This window comes from Tamandua tetradactyla, chromosome 3 (assembly GCF_023851605.1).
Source record: "Tamandua tetradactyla isolate mTamTet1 chromosome 3, mTamTet1.pri, whole genome shotgun sequence".
NCBI lineage: Eukaryota > Metazoa > Chordata > Mammalia > Pilosa > Myrmecophagidae > Tamandua > Tamandua tetradactyla.
The window spans coordinates 116368403-116390486 of NC_135329.1; the positions used below are offsets into that span (position 1 = coordinate 116368403).

General features: G+C 33.6%; 1 long non-coding RNA gene and 1 other non-coding gene across 9 annotated transcripts in view; one reads left to right on the forward strand and one right to left on the reverse strand.

Moving 5' to 3' along the window:
• The window catches only part of LOC143677607 (uncharacterized), a 359256-nt gene that overhangs the window by 59664 nt on the left and 277508 nt on the right, over window positions 1–22084 (forward strand). The gene's annotated exons all lie outside the window — the stretch shown is intronic.
• Window positions 16554–16716, reverse strand: LOC143678421 (U1 spliceosomal RNA). The gene has a single exon (XR_013173232.1). It is a non-coding gene; the product is annotated as a U1 spliceosomal RNA (small nuclear RNA).

Sequence of the window (22084 nt, forward strand, 5' to 3'; positions counted from 1 at the left end):
ATCCCATGCCTGCATACATAAACACATGTTTACTTCTGCTTTTCATTCCTCCTGGAATTTCACAGGGCTCTGCCTGTTCCTCCAGCATTGCACTTCGTTCATTCTGCCATTTTTCTCTCTTTATTCTGCTTTACTCTTTAAACTGTAGGCAGCTGATGTATTTTTAGTTCTCTAGCTCTGTAAGATTGCCACAGTGTTTTGCGTATGGTAGGCACTTATGGATTGTTGAATGAATGAAAGACCAGTTATTGGCCAAATTCAAAACTCTATTCCAAATGTGTGCATTAATCACTGCCTCTGGGATGCTCCCCTTGTCTTAAATCATGGATCATGGGTGTTACTCTCTTCTTCATTGCTATGTGCCAATTTGACACTAATATCTTTTCCCAAAAGGTTGCTTTTCTGTAACCTCCTTCAGATATACTATATAATTATAAATTTGTGAAAATATATTGGCTCTTGGACATCTTCCAAATAATATCTACATGCCAGGTTTTCAAAAGCAGCAAAAGGAATTGAAAAAAAATCAGTTTATACATAAATGTACCTTTCCTTTTTTTTCTTTCTTTCAACAAATGATTTTTGTGCCTCTCCTATGTGCCAGGCACTGTGCTAGGCACTGGAGGCATAGCAATCAATAAGAGAGACATGTCCTTGCCATGATGGACTTGTCAATTGGTACCAAACACAGACATGACAGAAAGTTACAGAAAATGAAACAATTATTCTTTAATTGCAATTGCAGTTAGTGCTTGGAAGAAGAGATGCATACTCTTGTACAAAGGTTCACTTGGAAAACCTACCACATCTCGGTAGGTAGAAGAGTCCAGCAAGAGTAGCTCACATTTAAGCTATTATTTATAAAATGAGCAACAATTAAAGCAGTACAAATCCAGAAAGAATTATCTCAGCCAGGAAGAACAACATATGAAAAGGCTCTGAGGTTGGAAAGAATATGAGGAGACTGAAGAAAGCCAGTATGTCTAAGGTGCAAGGAGGCAAGAAGATTTATCCAGGAAAATCAGTCTGCAATACGTTCCAGAGAACTGTTCTATTAATGATACAAATGATGCAGAAAGAATTCAGTAAGAAAGTGGGCACAGTAACAAAGCCTGTAGCCTTGCAACTGCTTTGTGACCAATTTCACTTTCTTAGATTTGCCAAATGAGAACAGAGACTTCAGATAAGACATCTCTGTGCTTCTACATCTTGCCCACTCCTGAGCAAGACTGGGTCAGAAGTGGGCAGAAGTTGCTTTCAAACGTATTCCATTCATTCTGATTTATAAAAACCTATTATAGACTCTTTATAAAGAACCCCAGCAATGGACTTAGAATGCTTCACTTACACTTTTATATAATTGACATTAAAAATAAAGGCAGTAGAAAGAAGAAACAGGAAGACTGGAAAATTACAAGACAGAGACCTGTTAATAACAAGAAACATTGGCAAAACTAAAAATCCAAACAACAGTGGAAATAAAATTGTAATTCAGCAAACTCAATCTGATTAAAAGAAATATTTTCTTTCCTAAGGTGTTTCCCAGTGAGTGTTTAATTCTCTCTTTCTCCTTTAAGAATTCCAGATCTGTACAAACTTAACCTCTTTGAAACTTTACAAATATATTAATATTAGTTTTGTAAAAGGCTTTCAAAAATATTTCAGAAAAGTGCCAAATTATCAAAGGATCTTGTTAATTCAGAATGCCTTAGTAATATGATTCACCCAAAAACTCGTCAAAGAAATTCCATCTACATGTAGAAAGTAGTTTTTCAAAATGTGTCATTCTTTTCATTAAAGTGCATCCTGGTTAACAATTCTCCACTTAGATATCTTAGAACACATAAACAAAAGTGCTATAGCTATAAATTTCACTCTTTCACATTTAAGGTAACGTGCAAAGAATCACTCTTTGATTTGTTATTTTGATCGTCTCTATTTTAAATAGAATTTTTTTTTAGAGAGAGGAAATATATTTGAGACTAAGTAATCTTGTCTCTGTATTCAAAAGTTATTTTGCCTACCCTGCAAATAAAGTAACTTCAGTGGCATTATCTTTAGAAAGTTTGTAGTAGAGTTAATTTGCAGGTATTTGATGTGTTATAAGTAAATATGGCAGATCAGTGAAAATCCAAATTGATAACCAGCATCTTTCTCTTACACAGAGATCTGAACAAAGATGGAGAAACTCTGCTCTAAAAAACATCCCTCCTGGGATTTTCCAAAGCTGCATGCAACTCCAAAGCATACATAATGACTAAGGGGTAGAATGGAGGAGATGGTCTAGTAAATCTGTTAAATATGGCATCCAGATAAAAAAGTTTTTAAAGTTATGTCCTGGTTAGAGCCAACTTGAATGCCTCATTAATAGACTATGCTCAGAGTAGCCAACAATATAGCTATCTGGTTTTTGTTCACCTCTATTTTTCTAAGGCCAGGCTTGTGTTCCCGTGCATGGGAAACAAACTTGATGCAGAGGTTAGACCATGGGAATCTGGGCTCATTAACAAAGAGAAGAAATGGAGGAAGGGGAAAGACAAAGGGAAAATTGAAGGAACAGAAAGAAGGAGTAATGGAATGAATAAATTATGGCTACAAGGACAATGATAAAATATAGCCATGAGGAAGATAGGAAAATGAAGAGAGGAAAGAATGGGGAAATGAAATATAGCTGTTGAATCAGAAGTTCAATTAAATTTATTTCAATGAATAGTCTACCATTGTCTTCTAAATCCAAATTAGTCAAATCCACAGTGATTTAACTAACGGAATGAGGGAGAAGAGGGGTTTAATAAAGTTTTACACATTTTGAACATATCTCTTCTGAAAGCAGCATCTAGAAGCAACATTATATATTTACAATATTCACAAATGACACAGTACAAATTCACAATTACACAAATTAACCTAAAAATCAAATTCAGTAATATACAAATTAATGTGTAAAACTTATAGTTCTTTTCTCATAAGAATGATGGAGTATGAATATACAAGGTAATAACATACCTCAGCTTTCTGAATTTCCTTCTCCCTATGCTAAGTTAACTTATATTGAACCTTTCATTGTATACCATGTATATCTTAGAGTATGAATGACTCATCCTCTTACTTAAAAAAAAAGAATTGTTATTTAGGAAAGGTTTCAAAGTTTTAATCACAGATTACAGATTTTCACCAAAATGATTTTTCCTGGGCTCTTGCGATATCAATGACATGTTTTTCCTCTTAAGTTGAAATGGAACAGCAGACTATGTGGAATATATTTTATTTTTAAGAATCTCTAAGAAAATCTGAAACAAGTTGCAACTTGTAACATTACAATAAATATGTGAGTCAAGTTTAATATCCCCTTAACTTACATCCACTCTTGTCAACTTCCAGATGCACATTCCACTGCCAAGCTGCTCTGCAGCCTCTATTATGTGTTCCCTATAATTTAATATCTATTGTACACTGGTTAGGAACTGTTTGACACGAACATCTATACATAGTCTAGGGAAGAGACCACAGAATTCAGGGTCAAGCTGCTAATACTACTAAGTACTACTAATTACTTTGAATATAAAGGTCTTAATTCTGGATTCTACTCCATTGCCAGAATGAATTTATTCTGGGAACAAAGTCTCAGAAATATTTGAATACTATTGCAGTATTAAGTGAACAGTACCAAAGTCCATAAGAGTCACATTCTTATAGTTTACTTTTCAGAAAGATAATTGCAAAATTCAATATACATATTTAATATATAGAGATACACACACAATTCAATATACATCAAAAAGAGATACATTCAGAAAGAGAGATGATCTTGATGGTTATGGTTTATATATTTTCTGAAACTAATTCATATGAAGTCATCCTAAAAAATTTGATTCTAGGATAGAATGTACTTTGGTTTATAGTATTTATTGTTAATTTTATAGCACATATCCCATTCATTAGATGTCATTTGTAGTATAAAACACTGCATGTTTTAGGGAATATAAAATAAACTGTTTTTATCATTCTGTTGTATATAACGTAATTTGGGAAATGTAATATCTATGAGCTATTGCAGCTAAAATATTCATTCATTCATCCAATAACATCTATGCAATTATTACTATCTTTTGTATGTTATTAGAGGCTAAGGACAAATCCAGTGATGGGTGATGTTTATTCAAAGTCACTATGAAAGTGTGTTACATGAATTAGCTTATATAGTTCTCACAACTACCTTACAAAACAGGAACTATTTATCTCCTGCATTTTGCAGAAGAGAAACTGAGGTATGAAATGGTGAAGTGACTTTTCATGGAGATACATTATCTATACTAGGTAGTGGAGCTAGGATTGAAATCCAGGAAGTCTTTCCCAAAATCTAGACCCATAACCACTAAATTTTATTGCCTCTCAAATGCAAATAAATGGGTGGTTCCTGCCTCAAGTTTAAAACAAAATTTGAATGCTTTATTGGCACTTAGAAAAGAAGTTATACCTATAGAGACAGGAAGAGAATAATTTCAAATCAACAGAGACACAACTAAATTAAAGAATGGTGTAGGGCAGGCAACAGTGGCTCAGGGGCAGAGTTCTCACCTGCCATGCCAGAGACCTGGCTTCGATTCCTGGAGGCTGTCCATGCCAAAAAAAAAAAAAAAAAAAAAAAAGGTGTATACTAGAAATGGTCTGTGGATTCCTTCAGAACTTCTAAACTATGTCGATGGCTAAAAACTTGAATATGGAAAGAAAACATCTAAATGTCTAATTCAAGAGGACAAAAATATTCTCAAAAGTCAAAAAGAGGGAGACTATACCCTGGGAGCTACCCTGCACAACTAATAGAGGCAGCTGGTATTGCACCTGGGAGATCAAAATCCCTGGGCTTGAGATGAATATACAAATTCACCAAATTAACTAAATCAACTGTTCCTTACTTTATTAGACCCCTGGGATGTTACTTTATAATGGCAAAGTTGGTCACAATCCAAGAACATATACACTAATCACCAGTGAGGTATAAATGTATAAATCATGAAAGGTTTGGAGAGTAACATGCTATAAACTTAGAGTCTTCAGTAAGCATTTAACTTTGATTTATGAATGCCGTTATTGCATGTTAATTGAAGAGTACTATTAGGTATATACAAGATATGAGTTAATTATATGTCACTTAAAATAATTATATCAAAAACACACATTATTGGATTCACTATTGCCATATAATAGGCATTATTAATGCATCTTGCGACCAAGGCTGTTTGCAATGACAACTGTTTATGGAAGGTTCCAATGTGGAAAAGTGGTTATATGTGAGAATTAAGCAAAAGTTTTAGTCACCTGCAAATGCTGTTCATGGGTGATTGGAATTTTACTTCAAAATTAAAAATAATAATAATCAACAATCATTTCATCATTCCTTTTCCTTAATAAGTCAAAGTCTCAACTATATTTTTCTGAACATTTCCTCTTTTTCCAGCCTTTAATTATTTGTTTATTAGGTTGAATCACATTTACTTTGTTTTATATCAAAGTGTTTAATGTCTTTCAAAAAAAATGCCCTCTACTACCCTTATTACAGAAAAACAAACTCAATCTTAAGGATTAAATAATTTGTGATTTGGAAAAGAAAGTCATAGTTTCCTAGAATAGCAAGAAAATAGCCAGGCTATGGTAAAGCAATCAATCAAATTTTAGAATGCCAGTGACATCCTCATATCCCATCAGTTATTATTTTTTTCACATGTAATTAAGATAACTGAAATCAAACTTAAATTTGCCCTAGTAATATATGGTACACTATGCAGGCATTAAAAAAAAAAATTGTTGATCTAGGAGGGTGATTTCATTAATGTGGTACCGTAAGACATCCGCAGGAAAAGTCTCCCCTCAGAAACAACTACTAAATGGATGAAGACAACTTGTCTGGAACTCTGGAGGACAATTGACAGCAGAGAAGGAATCTCCAAATGCTGAATTGAGGAAAAAATAATGAGAGATCTGTGACCAGACCTGCCAGTTTGGGCCCTTCCCCCTTCCTGGGTCCCATGCAGGTGAGGAGACATATAGCCCCAGGCCCTCCTGCCAAGGATTCAGAGCATAGAGAACTCACAGTAGCAAGGTAGAAACATATGAATATGCAGGTACAGGAACCCATGTCCACAGACATCCAGAGCAAAACACAAATACAGTAGGGCCCCCAGGAAATGAAAGAGACCATGGCAGAACCGTTGGCCTGAGATGCACACACTCAACCCAGGCTCTGATGGCTGAATCACCTAAACAGACACAAAAAAATGGGCCTTTTTTGACAATCAGATTACCTTAATGAGTATGTAACTGGAGGCAAAACAGCCTCACAGACAAAAACAAAAAACAAAAAACAAAACAAAAAAAAAAAGGAGCATTGATATACTGAACTTCTGGAAGGCAGAAAGTGCTATGTTATACAATCCCAGAACTGAAAAGTACAATGAAGTGAAAAGGGGACACTTAATGATCAAGAAAAGTTAAGAAAAATCATAGGAGCTGGGGGAAAAAAATTTAATAATTTTATTCACACCATACAATCCATTCCAAGAGTACAATCAATGGTTCTTGGTATAATCAAGTTTTATGTTTACCACCACAATTAAAAGGAGAACATTTTCATTTCATACAGAACAAAATCCATACTGCTTATACAGTATTGTAATACTATTATTGACAGTCAACTTTGGCATACTGCCTTTGTTACAATTAATGAAAGAATATTAGAAAGTTACTATTAACTATAGTCCTTAGTTTGAGTTAATTGTATTTTTCCATATATTACCCTATTACTAACACTTTGTAATAGTGATACATGTTTATTCTAGTTCATGTAAGAACTTTTGCATATTTATGCAATTAACCACAGTCAGCATCCACTCTAGTTTTGCTGTGATTTGCAGTCCCAGGTTTTATCCCCTAGCTTTCCTTCTAGTGACATACATGTCCGTAGCTTTAAACACACTCACACTCAGCATTATTAATTACACTTACAATATTGTGCTACCATCCAGAGAAGGAACAGAGGAAAGGAAGTTTTCTTCTGGAGGTGAAACAATTACACATAAAAGAGAAATCATAAGAAGTACACCGCATATTCAGGGGAAGAATCAGGTGTAAAAGACATGAGAAAATCTGAACAGTTAATCACAGGCTAATCTAAATGTTCAGTATAAGTTTGGCCACATATCAAAAACAGCCTTACCACATAACCAATCTACAATAAAACCTTAAGCAAGAGAGAAACTGACCTTCAGAGTAAGCAAGAGAGAGAAACTGACCTTCAGTGTTAGCAAGTCAAAATAATCAGATGCATAGTCATCAGCAAATAATTACATGCCATACTAAGAATCAAAAAGATATGGTTCAGTCAAGAGAACAAATGAAAACTCCAGAGAGACACACACTGTAGAACAACCAATCAAAGAATGTCAAATAAATCTCCAGAACCACTTCAAGTAGAAAAAAGAGTATATGTACAGAAATAGATTAATGGTGGATATGGAGCTAAAGGTTATTAAGAAACAATGTGTGAGCAAAAGGAAAAGTTAAAAAGTTTAAGAAGAAACATAATAGAAATTATGGGGATGAAAGGCACAACAATGGTCATTGAAAATATACCAGAGGAATACAACAGCAGATTTGAACAGGCACAAGGAAGAATCAGTGAACTAGAAGTCAGGATAATCAAAATCACAGTCAGAAGAACAGATAGAGAAAAGAATAGGAAAGAATTGAATATTTTCTAAGCGACTTAAAGGAGAGTAAGAAGCATACCAACATACTCATCCTCGGAATCCCAGAAGGAGAAAAGAAAGGAAAAGGGGCAGAAAGAATGTTTGAAGATAAACAGAGTTATTTCCAAACTCTTATGAAAGACATGAATATAAATATCCAAGAAATACAACTTACTCAAAACAGAATAAAACTTAATAGACCTACTCTGAGACACATACTAATCAGAATGTCAAATGCCAAAGATAAAGAGAGCTTTGAAAGCAGCAAGAGAAAAACAATTCTTCATATATGAGGGACCCTCAACAAGACATATGGACAATTTCTCATCAGAAACCACTGAGATGAAAAGGCAATGGTATGATATATTTAAGGTACTAAAAGAGTAAAACAGCTAGTCAAAATTCTTTATCTGGCAAAATTATCCTTTGAAAGTAAGGAAGAGTTTCAATTCATCAACATAAGACATGACCTACAACAATTGCTAAAAGGGGTACTTAGGGTTGAATGTAAAAGACAGGAGAGAGTGGCTTGGAGCAGTGTGAAGAGGTGAAAATCTTCACTAAAGGTAACTAAATGGTAAGTGCAAAACCCAATAATAATGCCTCTTCAAAATATAGCTCTACTCTTTAATTCCTATAAGAGTTAAAATACACTGAATAAGAAATACTCATAGTTACTGTTAATGGACAAACAAAATATAAAGTGGTGACATGGGACAATACTAACATAAAAATGGGAAACAGAAGGATGTGGGAGCAGAGAATGCATATGCTGTTGAAGTTAAGTTGGTATCTTTTCAAATTACACAGTTACAGACTTAGGTCATGTAATACAAACCACAGAGTAACCACAGAGTATTTTTAAAATATTCCACAAAGAAATGGAAATGAGAAAGGAAGCAGTTACAAATATCACAAAAGATAAATTATACAGAAAAGAAGACTACAATAAAGGAAAAGGGAGAAAAAATATATGACATATAAAAAGCAAAGGAAAAATGGCTGAAGTAAGTAGAGCCTTTACTATAACATGGAAGAATGGATTAAATGACCCAAACGAAAGATACAGATTGGCAAGATGGAAAAAAAAAAAGCACAATCCAAATTTATGTTGTTTAAAAGAGACTCATCTTATACACAAAGAAACAGATAGGTTGAAAGTGAAAGGATGGAAAAAGATAATTGAAGAAAATAGCAGCCAAAAGAGAGCTGGAGGAGCTAACTAATATCAGGCAAAATAGACTTCAAATCAAAAGCTATTACAAGAAACAAAGAAGGACACTATATATTAATAAAAGGACCAATCCACCAAGAAGAAATCATAATTTGGTATCCCAAAGTATGTGAAGCAATCACTGGAAAAATTGAAGGGAGAAGTAGACACCTCCACAAAAATAGAGGAGATTTCAATATATCATGTTCATCAATAGCTAGAATATCTAGACAGAAGATCAATAAGAAAACAGAGAGCCACTGTGGCTCAGCAGGCAGAGTTCTTGCTTGGCATGCTGGAGACCGGGGTTCATTTTCTGGTGCCTGCCCATGCAAAAAAAAAATAAATAAAAATAATAATAATAATAATAATAAAAATAATAACAATAATAATAATAAAAATTAAGGAAACAGAAAACTTGAATAATATGAATGAACTAGACTTAACAGACGTATACTGAACATTGCACCTCAAATCAGCAGGATGCACATTCTTCTCAATTGCACATGCATCTTTCTCTAAGAGAGACCACATGTTTGGTCACAAAACAAGTCTCAATAAATTTTAAAAGATTGAAATTAAAAAGATAAATTTTACTTTGTGTATATGCTACTGTAGTAAATCTTTAAAAAATACACAGGAGCGTATAACACAAACCATGAACTTTATTGTAAATGATGGACTATAGTTAATAGGGCAAATATAAAAAAGTTCTTTCATGATTTGTAACAAATGTACCACATTATACTTGATGTTAATAATAGAGTAGTATATGAGAACTCTGTATTTTGTGCATGCTTTTTCTGTACCCACAACTTTTTAATAAAAAAATTATATGGTAAAATAATATTTAAGAAAAAGTGGTATGGGCGGGCTACGGTGGCTCAGCAGGCAAGAATGCTTGCCTGCCATGCCAGAGGACCTGGGTTCGATTCCCAGTGCCTGCCCATGTAAAATTAAAAAAAAAAAAAAAAAAAAAAGAAAAAGTGGTATATAAATTGCTTATATAATATTATAATATTTTATTAAGGAACTCTATACATACATAGATGAAATATTACCAAAACCAATGGGCCAAAATATTAACAATTACTATCTTTCTATATCACAATTACTAGTGACTTTTTCTCCACTATTGTCCCTTAGCGTTTTACAAAATTTATGTATTCATTATAAGATATAGTTATAGTTCAATAAATATTATTATTAAAAGCCTATGAACAAATTCCCATTTCCTTATATTATTCTGTGATGTACTTTATGCAGGATTATTTAGTTGTAATGCGTGACTTACAGGCATTTAGAATGACCAATTCAGTGAAGGGCTTTCAGCAGTTTTTCTCAACCTTCTCAGAAACAATGCTTCTTTTTTATAGTAATTTTTGGAAGTATTATATTTTATTATTGTTAAATTAAATTATAGATAACTGTAACTCATTTAGAAACCTCATCTCAGAGATCATTATAATATCCTTACTAAAACCATGATTAAAAATAACAATAATTTATAATAAAATAACATTTAAACCTGGAGAAATTACAGAAAGAACAGCAAACTAATCCAGAAAAACAGGCAGAAGAAAGAAATAACAAATATTAAAGCAGAAATAAGTGAAATAGAGAATGAAAAGCAATAGAGCATTAACAAAACCAAATTCTTTTAAAAGAACAATAAAATTGACAAAACTTATCTAGACTAAAAAACAAAATGAAAGAGGAAGCTAATAAGTAAAATCAGAAATGAAAAGGGAATATTACCACTGATCCCACATAAATAAAAAGGCTCATAAGGGGATATATGAACAACTTCATGCAACAAATTATGCAGCCTAGATGAAATGGACAAATTCCTAGAAACACATGAACAACCTACGCTGAGTCTAGAAGAAATAGGAGATATTACAGACCAATTACAAGTAAAGAGATTGAGTCAGTAATTAAAAACTTCCCACCAAGTAAAAGCCCAGACTAGATGGCTGCACAGGAAATGTAAAAAACCTTCTAAGAAGAATGAATACCAATCCTGCTTAAACACTACTAAAACATTGAAGGGTAGGGAACATTACCAAACTCATTCTATGAGGCTAAAATCACCCTAATACAAAGCCAGATAAAGATACTGAAAGAAAAGGGAACTATAAACACAAAATTAAAAAAAAACAACTTGCGAATCATATCCAACAGCATATTAAAACAATTATACACCATTATCAGACAGGATTTATCTCAGGTATGCAAGGTTGATTCAGCATAAGAAAATCAATTAATTTAATACACCACAACAACAGAACAGAGGGAAAACATAAGATCATCTCTGTTGATATTGGACAAAATGCTTTCTTGATAAAAACACTTAGAAAAATAGGAATAGAAGGAATCTTCTTCAACATGATTAAAGTCATATCTGAAAAAACACTGCAAACATCATACTCAATAGTAAAGACTGAACATGTCCTCTATAAGATATGGAAAAAGTCAAGGATGTTCACTGTCACCACTGTTATCGAATATTCAATGTTCAATATTCAAGTTACTCAATGGAAGTTCTATCTAGAGCAATTAAGCAATTAAAAAAAGGCAAGAAGTATAACTTACACTATTTGCAGAAGACATTTTCCTATATATAGAAAGCCCTGAAAAATCTATGACAAAGCTGCTAAAGCTAATAAACAATTTCAATGGGGGGAGGGGTAACAAGATCAACACACAGAAATGAGTAGTCTAATATACATTAGTACTGAGAAATCTGAAGATGAAATCAAGAAAAAACTTCCTTTTACAACATCAACTAAAAGAATAAAATATCTAAAATAAATCTAACCAAAACTTCAAGGGACTTGTCCAGAAGACCACAAAACATTGTTAATAGATCATCAAAGATCTAAATACATGGAAGAGCATTTTCTGCTTATGGATTGGAGGACTAAATATTGTGGAGATGTTAATTCTACCCAAAATGATTTACAGATTCAACAAAACCCCAGTCAATTCCAACAAATAACTTTACAGAAATTGAAAAGCCAATTATCAAATTTATATGGAAGGGTAAAGCAATACCCAAATACCCAACAACATTTTATAAATATTATTTCATAAGTACTATTTATATTTTGTATATTTTATATTTTATAAATACTGTTACTTAGTATTTATCCTTAGTAATAGTACTTATAAAGTTGATTTCTTAAATTTTTTTTAAAAGTTCATTTTTTAAAGGTTAGTTTTGTTCTTCAAGGTGGCCAAATTTGCCCTTTTTCATATCTGTGAAATTAATCTTGCACTATTTTCTAAATTTCTATTTACTCCCCCAAAACTTTACTCTTTGTTTCTCCATCTGGACTGTCTCTCAAAATCTCTTTCTTTCATCCTTCCACTAAAACAACAAGTATAATACGACAAAGATAAAAACAGCTAAAACATCTCAACTCCAATTTGCTCCGTGTTTGTGGAAATAAAATGAGACTTTTGAACTCAGATTCTTCCACTCCAGTTTCTTCACAGCATCACTTCTAATTCTATCACATTTTAGAAGTAATTTGAAAATCTCCCTGTGGAAACAGGTTTTCTCTGAAACAAAGGAATTAACTTAAAGTGCATGAGCAAAAAGAAATATTTCTAAATTTCAATTTATCATTGATTTGCCAGAATTTATAAATTAACTGCATTTTGAAGATTGTGTCACAACTGGACAAGAGCTGTCTATACATTTCAGAGGAACACTGACTTTTGACTTTTGAAAGGAAAAACAAAAATGTTCATAGACTTATGAGATGGTTGGAAGGCTAGGGGAAGCCCCACTGACATGGACAAATGGGCACTTACAATCATTTTTTGTGCTTTAATTTCAGTCCTGATGAAAATCAAAATGAGTTTATAGAGTCCAATAGAAATAGGGCTACAACTTACAGTTTACTATTTGTTTGACCAATTCAATTGGTTTCAGTATTCCTAACATGTTTTCCTTTAAGGATTTGGGACATTCACTGAATTATTGAAAGATGAGTGTGTTCCTTCTGATCCCCTCCACCATGTGAGCTAAACCCAAGTACCTCTAAACCTGGGTTTTATAAACTTCAGCCATAATTCATCATTTGTCCTAGCATGTGACCAGTTTAGTGGTCATAACCAGTAGTTTAAAAATAGATTACCATAGATAAGGAAAACTAGAAATATCAGTATACATTGTAGTAAGAAAAAAAGATTTTTGTGAAAATTTTAATATATATTCAAACAGCATGTACAGTAAAAATCTATTTCTTACTGCAGTTCTGTCAGACAGGTTTGAGAGCTACTGCTCTAAAATAACTGTATATACAAATGAAGAAACTAAATCACAGAGGGATTAAGACAGTTTTCTCTAGAGTTCATCAAAGTAAGAACTGGCAGATTCAGGAAGAGTATCCACTTAAAACTGTCGAATGGTTATCTTGCTCATCATGCCACTGGGTACATTGTTTAATAAAAGAATGGTAGCCACTAACAATAAATGTATTCAGTATTTCAGTACCTCCTATCCTCTTAAATCAGAGGCTTTCTTTAATATGGCAAATATGGAGCACTCTCAAAGAAAAAGCAGAGAATATAATTATTTACACAATCCTATTATTTTAATAAATATTGTTTCTAGTTACTGTAAAAGCAATGATAACAAAAAGACTTTACTTTGCTTACATTAGTATCAATTAGTGACACAGTCATTTCTCAATTATATCGTTCCCTACCATGCATGTATCCAATAATCTAAAATTAAAATCCAGTATGCTGAGCCATTCTCATTAATGCCTTACATCTAATCTGTTGCACTTGAGCTAGTGAAGGATTTTGTTTTGGAAAGGTGATTAGCAATATTATTCCTTACAATATTCTATCTGCAATAGCAGAGATTTTTAGAAAAAAAAACCAGCAAATATTCTAATTGAACTATCCATTTGACATAAGCATTCACACAGATACTGTTAATTATTCTGTGCCTTAACTGGTCAATTAAAACTGTAAAAAAGGATAGCCAGTATGAAAGTAGTGTTTTTAAAATGTTGTCTCCTTGTCATTTAACTCTAATAATTTAAATAGTATCACTTTTCCTGAGTGAGTCAAATGTTTACAGATGCACATCTTTCTTAAAAAAAAAAAATACTAGTAATAGTCTCTGTCATTTGGTGACAAGTACAGTTCAAAGTACCATTGTCACTGTTCTCATAGTGATAATTAATCCCTCAGTCATTATCATAACGAGAAACCGTGTTCAGTAAATGCCGATTGAAATTTTCAGATATCAAAACAGAAATCATTCATTGCCTAGCAGCCAAATTTATCCTTACACTTATGCAGATTGGCACAGAGCCTTCCAAATAATTTATCTAGCCTACTCCAAACTTGTCTAGCCTTCTTATGTTTCACTTCATGATTTTATTAAATGGCTTGCTCTAACATGAAGTACCAGCATTACACTTTTATTCTTAATTTGTGATGGATCTTTCCTGCTAATCAGAATCTTTTCTTGATTTTGTTTTTTAATATGGCCTATACATTACACCTCAACGAAAATACTTCGAATAAGTTTGCAACTATCTGTGGTCAATTAAGTCTATAAATGTTCAAACATCCAACATAACCTGATGAACTTCAAAGGACTGATAGACATCTTCACAATGTCCAATGAAACACATAAGGAAAGTTGGCATTTCAAAGAGGCTGAACCCCGAATTGATATAAAAACCTTTTTTTAGGTGCAGAATAACACACTATTTTTTCCAACATGCAAAAATGCCAAGCACTGCACTTTATTAAGTGTGAAAATAGCTTAAAGCAAGTGTTTTCTGATTTTGTTCCACAGGTTTTAATCCTGTGTCTTTGGGCATTTCCACAATGATACCCCGTCATCATTTGAGAATATATTGAAATCCCCCAATTTTAATTAACTTTGCTTCTTTCTTATCTCTTTTTTCCCCTTACAATTCTCAAGCTCAAAATATGATCATATTGAAATCTATGTTTTTTCCTTTGCAATCACACCCAACACACATACATGTGTACATGTATATCTCCAGCAATCAAGTTACATGAAAGCATCCCTTGACACATTTTCCTGTTTCTGTTGAGCCATGGGTAGCAGCACGTAATAAGAAACAAGGAAAAAGTGAGGATTCAGAAAGCAGAACTAATCTGGATAAAATATAAATGACTTAGGGCAAAGGTGGTATGTTTATAAAACAAAGCTTCAGCATTCCTCAAAGTAAATCACATGACCTAATCAATACAGATAATTTTATACCTACATGTCAATTTCAAATGCAAGAAAAAGAATAAGAAGAAAAGGGAAGGGTAAGAAAATAAAAATAAATAACTGCATTTCAGGTATGCTTCCAGAGCCAACAAGAAATGGAAAATCTGTGATGTGGTTGACTAGGGCTCTAGCATCAGGAATCAGAACGGAACAAGTCACTGTCGACAAGAGTTCATATTCTCAAGTTTACAACCCCACAAAGGTCTTTCCGTCTTAACCAAAATTATAATTGCTGAGAATGTCAGTAATGTCATTGGTTGAGCCAAAGCTTCATTCATAGGGCAGTTGGATTGAAGGCACTGCTTCTTTGTGAACCATTTCCCTAGGGATTTCTTTCCAAATCAAAGACTCATTCAGTATGCCTCTTATTATCTCAATCTAATAAAGTTCTATCAGCTTGTGGAACAGGACTGGTAGAAATTACATTTACATCTTTAATCAAGCCATGCATATTATTGATTATTCAATGATATAACCTATTTCCTTACACAGGGTATTTAAAATCAATATTGAAGGTGGATATTTCTCTCTAAACTATGCTTACTTAACAGTGCCAATCTAAAATCTAACCATACACACAATTGGGATTTTGGACTGGTGGAAGGAAGAACTTAGGAGGGAGGGGTTCTCTCCAAGTCAGTAGTAACATTCCATATTCTATAGGTTCCCAAAGTTCCTATTCCAACTGTCTTTTATACATAACTACATATCAGAACAAGACAATCCTGACAGTCCTTTGCTTATGCAATCGGAGAACTAGCCATCCTATCCCTTTGGTCAATAAATTCTGCACAAAATATCCTGACTAATTCAGTTAATGGATTCTTAGAATATATAGGGTTGAGGAGACTGTCAGCATTGTACAGCTTGGGGGATCATTATGCATTAAAATAACATATCAAGAGTCTGAAAGTAGAATGCAAATTATTGGCTGCTATTATTTAGATGACCTGCTCTTACTACTATTATAAAGATACAGACCACATTTCTGTTCTCCATCCAATGTTCTTTCTCCCCTCTCAAATTTGCACATGCTGCTCTCCCAGCTGAGAACATCTTATGTATTGTTTGCTTTATTTTATCCCTTTCTTTCCAGTGACTTCCCCAAGACCTAACAGAAAACTGACATTCTGTGTTTTACTCTCCATCTCATTTCTATAAGCATTGCTCTTTTCCTCATGATCAACTCTAGGCCCACTTTCTTTTTTTTTTTTTTTTTTTTAAGTTTTCAGACTTGACCTCATTTAAGGCAAGAACAGAAGACACTGCCAAAACAGGTCACAGCTCAAATGTTCCTTTCAGTATAACACACCAGGGGAGAGGGCAAACGCAGTCCCCACTACCACAAATTACGCAGTCGAGTTTCCCGCATTTGGGGAAATCGCAGGGGTCTGCACACCCGGAGTGCAATGGACAAGCCTCGCCCTGGGAACACCACCTTCGTGATCATGGTGTCTCCTCGTCCAGGTAAGTATAGGCCCATTTTCTTTTGGAATTATATGCTTGGTATGACCAGCAACACTTCATTAAATAATACCAATCGCAAACATTTTTTAGTGCATTTTAATGTCTGGTATCACAAGGATTTTACTTGAATTGACATACAGCTACCCTCTGTGTGAGCCACTAAAATTGTCCCTATTTTTAAAAAGTCAAGCTGAGCTATAGAAAGGTAAAGTAACTGTCCCAATGTCAAATCAGGAAGTGGCAGGGTATGTTTCTGAACCCTGGCAATAAGGCAGCAGACCCAGGGCACTGTCCACTAGGCTCCATCCATAGTATAAACCATCAGCAAATCTGGCCTTTCATGAAATTTACTTGAATTCATGACAGAAGGCAGTTATTTCACATCTTCTGCTTTTCAGGAGAGTGAGAGAGAGGGCAATAAATTTATCTGTTTTATTTTATTTTATTATAAGCATTTCATTATAATTTTCATTATAAACATATATATTCAAAATGTATGATGAAAATTATATCTTTTCATTATAAATATTATATATTTCATTATAAACATTTCCCACATTGGATTGAAATATTTCAATGAGATATTTATATGCCTCTCCTATAAAACTTATGACACAATGGTCTGTCATAGGTCCATTCCTCCAAACAGCTCTTAAACAAAAAGCAATTAATAGAGTGCTAAAATGATCATACTTAGTACAGATTAGTAGGTTATTTGAAGACCATATAGAGCTTTTCTTCTTCCATTTTGCTTTCCCTTCTTTTCTTAATCCTTTCTTTTCTCAAATAATTCAGGCCTGAAGTCTTTAGATAGTGTAGAACAATTTTTGGGGTGGGGTATAAAGGAGAGCAGGGGAAATGGCAGTGGTCCAGAACAGGATGTCTGGAACTGAGTGGGCTAAGGGAGACAACCACACACAGGGTAGCACAGGTGGAGATGAGAGAATACAAGTGCAGAGAGAGGCATTCTTACATTAACAAGCCCATCACTGGGGATTAGAGCTCAAGATATATTAGTCCAGAGTCCATGCCAAGGAGAGGGTGGCAATGAAGACCGTAGTTTGTATACAAACAGGTTTAATCAAATAAGTAAATATATTGAGGATAATGGGAGGCAGATTTCTCACTGTAGAAGAAGAGACTTTATAATATAGAGAATTAGAATAAACCCTATGATAATAATTTGGAATTGGAGTTATTGGTGTAAAGATACATGCATTCATCTATACATGTGTATAGCTCTAATATTATATAGCTAAAAAGAAATATAGACATGAATATAATATATAAACAAGTAATAGCTATAGATGTAGATATAGATATGATTCTCTGCACATATACACAAAGACAAACATATTTCCTTGCTTTGTGTGCTGATAACACCTGAGAGCAATGGTACCCCAATAACCAAGAAAATAGAGGAAGTCAAATCTTGGCTTTAAATACCACCAAATACCTCTGGTTAAAGTTTCTGTTTCCAGGATTAGAAGATGGAAAGTACAAGGTGAACCAAGAACTCCTGTTTGTCAAAAAAAAAAAAAAAAAAAAAAATGAAGCGCTCAAGGAATGATAGAGATAAGTCAAAGGGACACAGAAACTATCTTGAAGAGTTCTCACTAAATAAAACAGTATAATTTGAGCATCAAAGTAAGTGTTAGTAATGGATTAGAAGTCATTGAATGACAGGTAAACTTGAGCCCATACAGACACAAATAAATGAATAAATAGGAGCATATTACAAAGTTTGAAATTACTTCCCCACAAAATATCTGTTAATCGTATATGTTAAAATGGTGCAAGGAACTTGGGAGATTTGGGAAAAAACTCTGAATAATTATGTGAAACCACTGGTGAAACATGTGATGTGTGCCTATTTCAGAATTCCTGGCAAGGAACATTTTGTTCAAGGAATAAAAATGATCATAAATAGTGAAACCTATAAAAATAATGGGCTACTCAACAGGATGCAATTAAAAAAAAAAAAAACAGCATAAGTAGAATCTAACCATGAGGACCAATGCAAATTGAACTGTGCTCTATCAAATAACTGCCCTATAATCTTCAAGAGCATCAAGATTATGGAAGTCAAAGAAAAACTGAGGAATTCTAAGCTGAAGGAGACTAAAGAGATACAGCAACTCAATACACAATTTAACACTGAACTGGATCTTCTCTGAATTAAATGGAAATGATCTATCAATGTTAAGTTCCTGATTTTGGTGGTTGTATCATGGCCATGTAGAAAATAAATACTAAATCATTCAGAAGTTATGGGACATGAGGGCAGTACTCATATTCCACAGGTGTAGAAAAGAATTGAATTAGTATCAATACTTGCAACTATTTGGTAAGTTTGTGATTATTTCCAAATGAGAAACAAAATTTTAATTGTGTAGATTAATTAATAGAAGATAATTGAGAAATGATTATGGCATATCACTTTTATAGCGCTCCTCAATCTTGTATATGCCTCATGACTCCACTTCCCACATTGGATTGAAAATGTTTAAATGATTGCTTTCCTGAATCTCCTATGTGATGCATACTTATGGTCCCAGTGCTTAAAGAGCTCCATGCTTGATCTATGCTTGAATAGATTACATTTTGTTCAAGTGGATTATAAGTCACCGATCTTGGTTTACCTTTCATTTTCATAAAAGAGAGAAGTTTTGGCAGGTTTGTAGGGAGATGGACAAGTATGAAGCAACTCAGTGTGGATCCCAGCACCTAAGTATTCCGCCAATCAGTGTCAAAGAAAACTCTGCACTGTAAAACAAGCAAGGATGACTTTATCCAGTTACGCACAATAGAGAAGAGATGGAAAGAGACCATAAGGATAGTGTGTGTGTGTGTGTGTGAGAGAGAGAGAGAGAGAGAGAGAGAGAGAGAGAGAGAGAGAGAGAGAGAGAGAGAGAGAGAGAGAGAGAGAGAGAGAGAGAGAGAGAGAGAGAGAGAGAGAGAGAGAGAAAGATTAGAAGGCTATTACTACTATTACTACAGGGGAGGCAGAGAGGGCTGAACCTCACTGAAGCAGAGGGCAGGAGAGCTTTTGAGGACTGGGATGAGCTAATGGAAGAGCATTGGAGGAGAGGTAAAGCAATGGTTATGTTTACTGTGGAGGCAGGTGGAAAGGCTCTATTTGAAATGCTATCACCTGAGTTTACTGTGGAGGTCAGGTGGACTGTATTCTATCTGGATTGTTTAAGGGCTGAGGTGAGGGAAGTCAGGGGTCTAAAGACAAGAAGGTCTGTCTAAAGTTTAGTCGAGCTAAGGAGTTCCAGGATCACCGGGGTCAGGTAAAATTTAATGTTGTCAATAGAGTAACTGCACTGGTTTCTTACAGTTATTCAGGGGATTCTTTCTAAATCTCACAAGTTCCCTGCACTATTTCTTAGAAAAGAGTTGCAGAAAGGATAGAAAATAGTACAAGTAGAAGCCAAACATAATAAAAGAATCTGCCCCCTCCCATTCCCACTTTTAAACTATGCTAAAAATTATCTAAGAACAATACCCTGAAGTTTGTTTCAGTTGAAGGATAGAGGTGAGGTAATGTTTCTTCTCTGTACCTCCTTTTGCTAATTGGTAAAATAGGGGTTCCTGGATTAAGTGATTTCTAAGATTTTTTTCCTGCTTTAGTGTTTATGGTTCTAGCTCTTTCTTTTTTTTCCTTGAGCAAAGCTTTGAAGTATACAGGGCTCACATAGGTAGGTTTTGATATACACAGGGAAAAAGTTTGTTTGTCTTTTGGAAATCAAATAGTCTCATGGCATGACATTAGTATAAAACAATTTAAAATAGCCAATTACAGTTTGGATTCTTGTTCACATAAAAGTCTCATGCTTTTATATAACATTATGTGTGATATGTCAAAATATACTGAGGCTAGTATAACTTTGTCTGCTGCCTACTACATTTTTCACCTTGCAGCTAGTAGAATACAGTTTGATAGTTCTGAAAATAGAACCAATTTTTCTATCTTTTATGCTTGGTGCTTATCTTAAGTTAAACATCTTTGATATTCTGCTTTCTTCACTGCAACTGCTGTGGGTTGAGGGAAGAGTTACAAGCCTAAATCTATTTTCAGGACTAATTTTGAGTTCTTTTACAATTGCCCCCACCCCCACCCCTTGCATTATATCTTCTCATTTCCACGTACTATTTTATTCTAAGATAATGTGTAATATTAAATTACAATAATAGCAATCAAAGTCATGGGGAGCAAAAGGATTTTCGATTGCAGCCCATACTTGGATCTCAGTAGCACGGCAGAAGGAGAGCCTGAAAAGCACAACAATTCAGAGAACTTGCCAGCAGACCCCATTGTCCTTTCAGTTTCTAATGATACTGAAGTACTTCCATGATTAAAATTTAAAGGCTTCCTAGTAACCAAGTAATTTGCGCAAAACTCCTTATCTAGCACTCACCAAGAAGACTCTGATTTTAATATACCATTAATCAACCTCCAGCCAAGTTTACCACTGATACTTTCAATTACGGGGAGAGACTAACTTCATCTCTCTCGGTATGTATGTATGAAAGGATTTTCTTCCTGATGAGCCAGCGACGCGACAATGAAATGAACTGCAAACTTGGTTTAGATGCATGTTACTAAGACACTAGTTATAGATTTGATAACAAACCAAAACATTTAAACTATTTCAAGCAATTAATCATTTGTTGAAATGATTACAAATCTAAATTTCTTGGAAAACATTGCTAATTATAAGTTAACATTATAAACCATGTTTCTTAAGGGTCATGCTGAAAAAAATGTTTTGCAATGTAATAAGGAATTTATTTTGAGGAAATAATGTTGAAAAATGCAAAGATTTATCAGTAGGTTTGTTCAGTGTTTGTTTCAGTGGTATTTCATAATGCCAAGTATTTACAGCAACATAAATATTCCCAATTAAAATTTGATTATATAAATTATAGATTATCCCTCCAAATAACTGAATAATATATCAATATGTATATAATATTTTTAAAAAGATGGACAATGCTTTATATAAAATGAAAAAGAAGAGTTTTATTTTGTTAAAATTTGTGTATATGCATAAATAAAACTAAGTATAATCATCTACATATGAACAATGTTTATCTTCTGATGATTAAAACCTATTCCTATTTTCTTAATTCTGTTTTCTTATATTTTTGTTTTTTTCAATATTAAACATGGGTTGCCTTTTTTCACCAGATGAATGACATTAATTCATCTCATTTCACACTTAAGGATACATTTAAAAAGCTAAGATAAATTTTAAGTATTTTGTTCTCTCTTTTATTTTCTCAATTTTTAGTTAATATAGAATGATTATAACATGTTACATAATTCTTAAAAAATCTGGATAGCTAGTATATCATATGTTAGATGTG